Source organism: Microtus ochrogaster, chromosome 18 (assembly GCF_000317375.1).
Source record: "Microtus ochrogaster isolate Prairie Vole_2 chromosome 18, MicOch1.0, whole genome shotgun sequence".
NCBI lineage: Eukaryota > Metazoa > Chordata > Mammalia > Rodentia > Cricetidae > Microtus > Microtus ochrogaster.
In genome coordinates this window covers 58,367,744-58,376,685 of record NC_022020.1, presented here as the reverse complement: position 1 = coordinate 58,376,685, position 8,942 = coordinate 58,367,744, and the positions used below count along the sequence as shown (strand labels likewise).

Sequence of the window (8,942 nt, the reverse complement as noted above, 5' to 3'; positions counted from 1 at the left end):
CTCTCTCTCTCTCTCTCTCTCTCTCTCTCTCTCTCTCTCCTTGGAATTTCTGCCTTGCTCTATTTTGTGCTGCTATAGGCCCAAAGCAGCTTCTTTATTAAACAATGGTAATAAAATATATTCACATCAGAGATGGGCTAGAAGAAGCAAACCCTCACCTAAGTAACTCATGTAGAGTACAGAGACTAGAAGTCAAAGTCAAAGGTTAGAAGTCTAACTCTGCTAGTTATCTCTGTGGCTACTTTTAAGTACCTGTTCTCTACAGGCAGAATGAGAAAGCCCTGCGTCGAGGCATAGAGTCAGCTAGGACCACAATAGCAGAATGTTACAGCCTGGGCAACTGAGCAATATATTTATTTCCTCACAACTCCAAGCCATGAATGGTAGTTTCTTCCACAGCCCTAACCTTGACTTATAGGTCTCTATCTTTCTGGGTCCCCTGTGGCCACCCCTTTACTCTGCCCATTGTTGGCAGTATTGTCTATCTTGTAAGGACAGTTATCCTGCTGGGTCAGGATCTCACTAATGACCCCACTTTACCTTAATTATTTCTTTAAAGGTCTTATTTTCAAATATAGTCACAATCTAGGTACTTAGACAATCTACGGGTTTAGACTGAGACTTGAAAGACTCAGTTCAGTCCCTGACGAGTGGATGTTATACGGTTTTAAGAGCATCTTGGGTCCTGTCCTGCTGCCAGTTCTAACTTCATTCCCATTCTTCTGTTCTTGGGCAATGGTGAAGTTTGAGGCTCTGCGGGCAATGTGTGGCTGATATAGGATGGAATCTGTCTGTTTGGCAGCTATTTCTAGAGTGGGAAAAAAAAAAGCCCTTATTTTAGATTGCTCATGGCATGGTTTACAGTCCTCAAGTTAACACTGGATGCCTTGAAGTCTTAGAAAAATATTATGATACATTGCAGCCCTTCAAACTTGCATGACATATTTACCTAAGGATGTTAGCTTGATTTTCAAAAATGGATTTTCCCTTCTTAGCTGGCTAAGGGAGACATCAACACTTTAAAAAAAAAATGCAACAAGCAGGTGTCTTGGGGACACCAAATGCTGCTGTGCTCCTACCTCATAGGTTTCTGTGTTCCCTGCTAGGCTTCATTTTCCCTCCTGGGACACCTTCCCAAGGTCTCAGCAGTTAGATGGAAACCATGCAGGAGTCCAGAGACCAGGAGAAGGGATCATTGCTGACCTGGTTTGCTTTAGCACAATAACCATAGAGCAGCAGCAGTGGAGACACACTGGGGGCCTTTTCAGAGAAGGCCAGTCCTGGAAGGAAGAACCAAGAAACGAGTGGCATATTGGCTCCGTGGAGTATAAGCTGCTACCATTGCCTGCGTGCCTGTACATGCCCGCACCACACACAGCCCTTACTACATGACCTTCACTTTCTACATTACCCTGGAAGTTGGCTTCATGGTTCCCTTTCTCCCAAATGGAAGCTGAGGCTTAGAGTGCCGAACAGTCTACCCAGATGCTATGGCTGAAGGCGGAACCAGGACTCAAGACCCTCTGTTCATCCATGGACCACACAAGGGAGGTTGTTGCTCGGGGCACAATCTGGGGATGCTGTGAGGTCTCCGGGTAGGCAGGGAGGGCAGAGCTACCTCCTTTATCTGGACAGAGTGAGTGCCTGGGCACCCAGACCTGAAATGACCCGGTTGTTCCAGAAACCGGAGGAATGGAGAAGGCAGCTCAGGCCAGCCTGTGGGTAAAAGTGAGCAGCCTTGACGGAAAGGAAGCAGTAATTCCCTGAGGGCTTCTGCCAAGCTCCGTGACTGCCAATGGGAATGAACCAGAGAAACAGAAACCTTTAAACCTGAGCCAGCCTACTTGTGTTCCAAGACAGGAATCTGTCCTCTCCCCTTTCCATACACAGTCTGTGCTCTAAGAAGACTCCTTTCTGTGGCTGTCCCTGCGGTGGCTTTGGGGGCGTGGTGTTTTGTCAAGTGGGGAGTGGGGGAAAGTGAGAAGGGCTGAACACTTCGTGTTCAAATGCTCCGTCTATTACTTTTTTGAGGAAGGCTCTCACCATGTAACCCAGGCTAGCTTCCGGTCCATGATGCCCCTCCCTTAAAAGCACTGGGGCATTTGCCACAGCATTTACTAAATTTCTTATCTGACTCTGTGTGTCTGTCTGTCTGTCTGTCTGTCTGTCTGTCTGTCTGTCGTGTCTGTGTGTGGCCTGGAGGGGTTTTTTAATGAGAAGTCCTGTTTATGACTCAAAATCACACATCACCCCCATTCCTGACCCACGAAGACCCGATGGCATCTCTTTCCAAACAGAATGCCCCCTCTATTCTCTCTCTTTTTTACTTTTTTCTCTTCTCCCTTCCTTTCTCATGCCCCCTCCCCCTCTTGTTTTCTCCCTGTAGCTCTGAATCCTTGAGCAGTCAGTGCAGGCTGGCTTTTCACCGGGAGATATGTACGGGCTTTCTTCACGCTGTCACCCACCTCCACTGGGATCTGGACTGGCCTCTCTGCCTGCCCTGAACCCAGTTCTCATCTGTGAAGAGGTTCATAAAGATCTGTGCTTTGCAGCTCATATGTAAAGGTGCCATGCTGTTACACAGATTAGAGTTGCCCTTTGCAAACTATATGGTATGCCTTTTAAAAACAGCACTCATAGCTTCTCAGTTTCAATCATGCGTTTGTTTGATTTTTTAACTGTCCTCAGTTGTTTGTGTGCTGCTGTCTCTTTTAGCTTAAAAATAACTTGAGATTTTCGATGTGAACTGCTTTTTTCTTGAAAAATGAAAATTGGTATGACATCTGTCATAACCTAATCTGCTATTAGAAACGTAAGGAATTTCTCAGTAGTGTGTAGAAATAATCTAGGTAATTATTGCCTAAGAATAAGGTTCAGTGTTCTCATTGGCTGATTGTGTAATTGAATGGCTCAAGGTGAGTACACTAAGTGGCATCGTCCATTGTATCTGTTGCAGTGTGTGTGTGTGTGTGTGTGTGTGTGTGTGTGTGTGTGTTGGCTTGCTATAAGATTCTGTTACTTTAAACTGTTCAACTGTAGCATCTGAGGCCCCTTCAGATGTAACACTATACAGACATTCTTTTTCTTCGTGCAAAACAAAATACATTTGGCTCTGCAAACATAACAGTACGTCCTGAAGACCATTAGTGGCTTTAGTAAAAGACAGGAGATTTGTAATTATAATAAACAAATGGTAACCGTTGTGGAAGACGTGCAAGTAGAATCCTAATTAATGAATTTGCTAATTGTTTCCTTCACTGTATGGCGGCTGTATGGTGGCTTCTGCTTGTCAGCAGCAACATATTATTGTATTCGAGAAGAGGAAATTTACTTGAAGCCTCTGAGAGCCAGCCTACGCACTTAGCACCAAGCCGAAGAATTCCACCCCGGGGAATTTTAAGAAATAGGGTTTGGGTGACTGCTCAATTGATCATTCTAAATTAAACTACAAAGTACTGGCTTAGAAAAACTTGGCTGGTGTATGGGCTCTGCTGGCTTCCTGTGTCTTATTTTATATAATGACCACACAGATATACTAAGTAAAATAAAATGCTGAGAAACTGTTGAAATCTACCTAGGCAACCAAGTTTCTTCAGGAAGTAGCTTCTCCCCCAGATATAAACGCAGGGCAGCACCCTAAACAGCATATGCCTATCATGTAATTATCTTTATTTACCAGGAGTTCAACAACATTGAGCCATAGATCTGGCCTGTGGGATCTGGCTGAGCTGGGAATATGGTAGTTGAGCTCAGGCTCTATAGTGGTCCAAGCCTGGATGGTCTCTGTGGTTAATACCATCCAGGAGACCATGGGGGTCATTGGTAACCATCCTCAAGCTTGAACCTTCATGGAGAGACTAAAGGTTCACAGTACCTAGTCACCTCACTAACTGCCTTTTTCATTCTTGAGACAAGGAAGAATTGTATTTGCATGTGCATCTGTGTGTGTGTGTGTGTGTGTGTGTGTGTGTGTGTGTGTGTATCTGTATATCTGGTATAGAGCCCAGGGCTTCATTCATACTGAGCAGAAGCCTTACCACAAAATCCTGCTTTAATGTTACTTATGTCTTGGGAAAAGGGGAGTCTGAACCCACTCATATCCCCTCACACTTCCTGCTTTAAGCCCCCTCAATGAGCAGTTTTTAAAAGTCTGTCCCTGGATCAGCAGAACTTAGGGATGCAGATTCTCAGGTCTTACCCCAAGTCCACTGAACCAGGAGCCCCAGCAGGCCCAGCCAGGAAATGACTTTTGGGTGCAGGGTGCACAACCAAGGACCCTACCTGGGTCCTGGCTTAAGTCACAGCCGCTGACCTGGGGGAAGCTTGGGTTCAGACACGTTTAGTTTTGGTTCCTAACAGTCTCTCCTGGCTTACGAGACATGGCATGGATGGTCCTGCAGAATGACTGCTGTCCTGTCTTCTGCTGGCTGGCCTTACCACAAACACACAGTCAGGATCCTCCTCCCACAGGCAGGGATCTCTGCCTCTGCACACTAGAGTTCCATGTATGTGCTACTATGCCCTGCTTCTTACAAGGAAGCCCAAGCCTAGCTCCTCTGGCTTGCCCAGCAAGCACCTTGCTGACTGAACCATCTCCCTAGCTGCTGAATTTTTTTCCTCAATCTCCTCCCATCCCTTATTGCTCATGGCAACTCTGAAGGACGTCTCCTGCCTTCCACTTGGGCTTTAGAGAAGAGTGTGAGGAGGAAGGCAATGCTGCTTTTCTCCAGAGAGGCCAGTACTGGCGACAGAAATAGCATCTTAGCATCTCTGTCTTATTGGCCCTAGTCTGAGCCTCTTTGTCGGAGGGAAGCGGTGATAGGGGCTGACAACCTCGTTCTAGCTGATATCACTCCCTGCTTCAACTGACCACACTGCACTCTGGACTCTTCCCTTTCTGAAGCCTGGAAATCTCTTGCTGTGTGATCATTTTCCCCCACAGTGGCTTCCACAGCTGAGAGTTAATATTGGTCAGACCCCTGTTATTGTGTGGAGGGGGACCAATGCCCGACCAGCCAGAGCCCTGTACATCTGTGCCACATCTCCACCTTTGGAGCTTCTGCCCAGAAGGACTGATGCCAAGATTTGGAATTTCTGCTTATTGAAGGGGAGACCTTACTTTAGATAACTTTCCATGTGTTGTGAAGAGGGAAGAAGCAGGCGGCAGAATCCGATAGTGTTGAGTGATAGCCATGGTGGGCTGGTTAACATGGTTGCCTTGGTAACAGCAACACCTGGGGATGTTGCCGGAGACAGGGGAAGTACTGTCAGTTGATCTTGTAGGAGGGGCATGAAGGTGGGAGGAGGGAAGGTGGTTGCCAAATTGGAAACACTGATAACACAGCTATCTGGGAACAAAGTCATACTTGTCTAGGGATCAGAAGAGTTCCAAACTCTTGTGACCTGCAGGGAAGCAAACCCCAGGAGGAGGTAAGAGTGAAAATCTGGTGCAGACTGGCGTCCTCAACCTGGGTCAGACTTTGGGGATTCTAAGGCCAGGCAGTTCGTTGTCAACATGTTTAAGACAATTTGGGAAAGGGTTTCCAGGCAACCATCAGTCCAGTTCCAGGTGTATAGTAAAGGTGTGACTATGTAGAAACTCCTTTGCAAAGTACACGTGACCATGAGGGTGGGGTCTATAGCTAAAAGGCCTAGAATCTAGTGTCTGTCTATCTAATCTATGTCTGACCAAGAGCATAGAGGTGAGCAGGTCATGTGACATCTCCCTTTAGGATGGGTAACTGTCTAGGGAGAGAGAGCTGGGATAATCATTCTGGGGAATTAGATGGGTGAGGTCTGCCTCCGCAGGTAGCCAAAAGGTCTCCAGGTCATTAACAAAATCCACTCCCAGTCTTCTGGGCAGACCAGCCGGCCTTTTATCTCCTCCGTGGAGAAGAGGCCCCTGTGTGTTTAACATTCCTGGTTTCCCTAGTGACCTGTGGGAGCAAAGGACCTTTGTGCTCCTACAAAGCTGGGGCCGTCAACTCACTTAGTAGCTAAGTTAGGTTCGCAGAGTTAAGTGCCAGCAGCTGCTCTGCCCCTATGCAGGGTAAAGACTTAAGCAACTTGCTCAACCAGCCTGCCTCAGTTCTCTGTAAGATGGAGACAAAACCATAGAAAACAGGCTTGTGCAAGGAGGATCCCCAGGTCCTCCAGTGGCCTCTTTCCCCGGACTTCCCGATGCTCTCAGCTCTCCTCCTGCTCAAATGGCAGAAGGGGTTGATGCCTCTTCTTCAGGCTCTCTTAAAGCAGAATCAAATAGTATTGATTCAATCAGATCCACCAGCTTCTTGACCCAGGCTGGCCTTCCCCCGGCCTTACTTATCCACCTATGGCTCTCAGAATCCATCCCACCAGCCTTCTCTCTCCCTCCGATGTCAGTCTTCACTTCTCGAGGTCATGCTACTGACACCCTGCCCCCAATGCCTCCACTGCTCAGCCCTGATTCACTTTGCAAGTCTTGACTTAAATGTCACTTCTCCAGGCAGTCTGCCACTATTTGCCAAAGTAATTGGTCTTCTTGCCACCTCTGCTCTTCAGCATTGTGTGGCTTCCAATCAGAAGTGCATCACAGTTGCGCTCTAGCTGATCTTTGTATCACATCGGCCTCTCCACCTCTGAACTGGAGGTTTCTTAGGGGCTAAGGACCGCGCCTGCTTTATTTGCACCTGCATCCCCGCTGCCTGAAGCATGGAGATGTTGCATAAATATTGCATGGAAATATTAAATATTAAGTAGAACTATGGGCAAGCGCTTTGGACAGTGGAAAGTTGCTTTGCAAATGTGTTTTCATTTTACTTTTATTGCTGTCTGTGGGGTTACCAAACAATAAAAGAGCTGTCTACAGCAGCTGAGACTTCCAGAAGAATTGAGCAGAGAACAGTCCGTAAGGAGGGCTTCCTCAGAATGGTTCAGTGAACTGTGTGGTGTCTCGCGCTGGGGCTGCGCCTGAAGAAGGAAGGGAGAAGAGAGAGGGGAGAGTTTGTCTTCAGTCTTAGAACCAACCAGGCTTCAGCATCCCGAATTGGTCGCTATGTGACCTGATAGCCAGAGAAGAAAAGATAAAGAGGGAGCTTCACAGGGTGGCTCCGCTCTCTAGGTCACAGTTTCCAGGATTCTACCGCTAACGATCTCTTCTGATCATGACACTCGTGTTCTGTGCTCTGGACCCACAGTCCTGTATACCCCGCGACCCCTCCCCCCAGGCTCCCCAGGACCCTACCATTGGCCACTCTTCCACCTCAGCTCCTAGGCCTTGTCCTGTTGTGATCTCTAAGTCCGCCCCTGCATCTCTGCTCAGCCACTAGCTGCTCCCTCACCCTGCTCCACTCAGGCTTCCTGCTCTTGTCCTATGCTTGTCCATGGCTCCCCTGGTAAATCCCAGCTTCTGAGAGCTGCTCCTCCAGAAGTCACTGCTCTGAGCCCTTCTTCCAAGCACTTTCCGTTCTCGGGACCTAGCCCCAGTCCTGCCTGCATTTTCATGGAGTCTTCATCTTTTAGTGTGCCGGGTGACGTACTCAGCTGGGGACCTTAGGGGCAAGTAGCCACTACACTTTTCTTGAGCTTCTCAGTCTACTGGAGGAAAACTCTGCTGAGGAGTAAAAGCCTGTGGACTGGCTGTCACAGGCGTGTGCACTGTGAACAAGAAGGAAGCCCTAATCCCAAAGCACACCAACCCCAAGCACGGAGTCACACACGGGTGGTGGCTCATGGTCTAGGAATGTGGTAACTAAGGACAATTGCTCTAACCTGTGAGGCCATGCCGTGCAGTTCAGAGAGGTTAGGGTTGAGGGGAGTACAGATACGCGTCTGAGATGGGGTGTGGGTGCTGTGACCCCTGGGGAGCTCAGGCTTGAACATCTGTCACAGAGAGATGTGCAAAAAAAGTCACAGCTGGAGAGTGAGAAGAACTCTCCCCTTCCTCCGGAAATGAAGCAGAAAGGAAGAGGGGTACAGGGGCAGCAGGAGAGGGCAGAGAGCTAGTCCTAGTGTTCTGTTACAAGGAAGCAGAGCCGAGTGGTTCTCTACCTCACGGCAGCCACGGTGACGAGAGGTAGCATAAGCAGACCTGACATTGAAAGATACCCCAGCCCTGTGGCTCCCTGGGTCACAGCCCTATGAAGGGCCACACAGCCAGGCCTTGGGCTGAGGTGGAAAGAGATAGAATTTTTAAGCTGAAGAGACCATAGGCCAGTGTTTCTGGGCCGCGACCCAATTTGACAAACCTCCATCTCCAAAGGTATTTACATTAAGATTCATAACAGTAGCAAAATTGCAGTTATGAAGCAGCAACAAAAGTAATTTTATGGTTGAGGGTCATCACTGCAGGCGGAACTGTATTAAATGGCTGCAGCATTAGCACGGTTGAAAAACCACTGGTCTAGGCTCAGGCACCTTCACTGCCCACTCAAAGGAGCAGGGGAGGTTTTCCCCTGGAGCCAAGGGAATGGGAGCCTCTATGTCTGCGCACATTGAAATCCTAGTTTACCGTTTCAGCTTCGGAACCAGAAACAATTCATGTCGCTAGGAAAAAGAAAATGATTTTCTTAGGGGTCAAATAAACCCTGGCTCTGAAAGCAACTCTCTCAGCTGGAAGCTCACTCGAGTCTCTGTCTCCTCTGTGTGCCCCAGTGAGCAGACTGTACTCAGCCTGCCGGAGGTGGAACATGCCCAGTTCTGGGGAGGTGACTTCTCACTATTCTATGACTGCATACCACCATGTTACCCTGCTGCCTTCGTGTTCTGGGGGGCAGCTCTGGCCACAGTGCAGAAGCCCACTCCTCTATGCCTTCTCCTTCAGGCTCCAGGTTGCCCGATCCCATCGCACTGGTGAGGTCAACTTGGAAGTAGAGGCTATACAGTCTGGGGTGGCTACGACCTTTCCCAGGCTACCCCTTGCCCTACCTGACTCACCTAACCTTCCTGGCATGGGGGCTCCAGAT

The 8,942-nt window shown here is 48.4% G+C and overlaps 1 protein-coding gene and 1 pseudogene across 3 annotated transcripts in view; one reads left to right on the top strand and one right to left on the bottom strand.

Moving 5' to 3' along the window:
* Positions 1–8,822, bottom strand: part of LOC102001188 — a 20,442-nt pseudogene extending 11,620 nt beyond the window's left edge.
* The window catches only part of Mapk4 (mitogen-activated protein kinase 4), a 129,848-nt gene that overhangs the window by 70,753 nt on the left and 50,153 nt on the right, over positions 1–8,942 (top strand). The window lies entirely within an intron of this gene.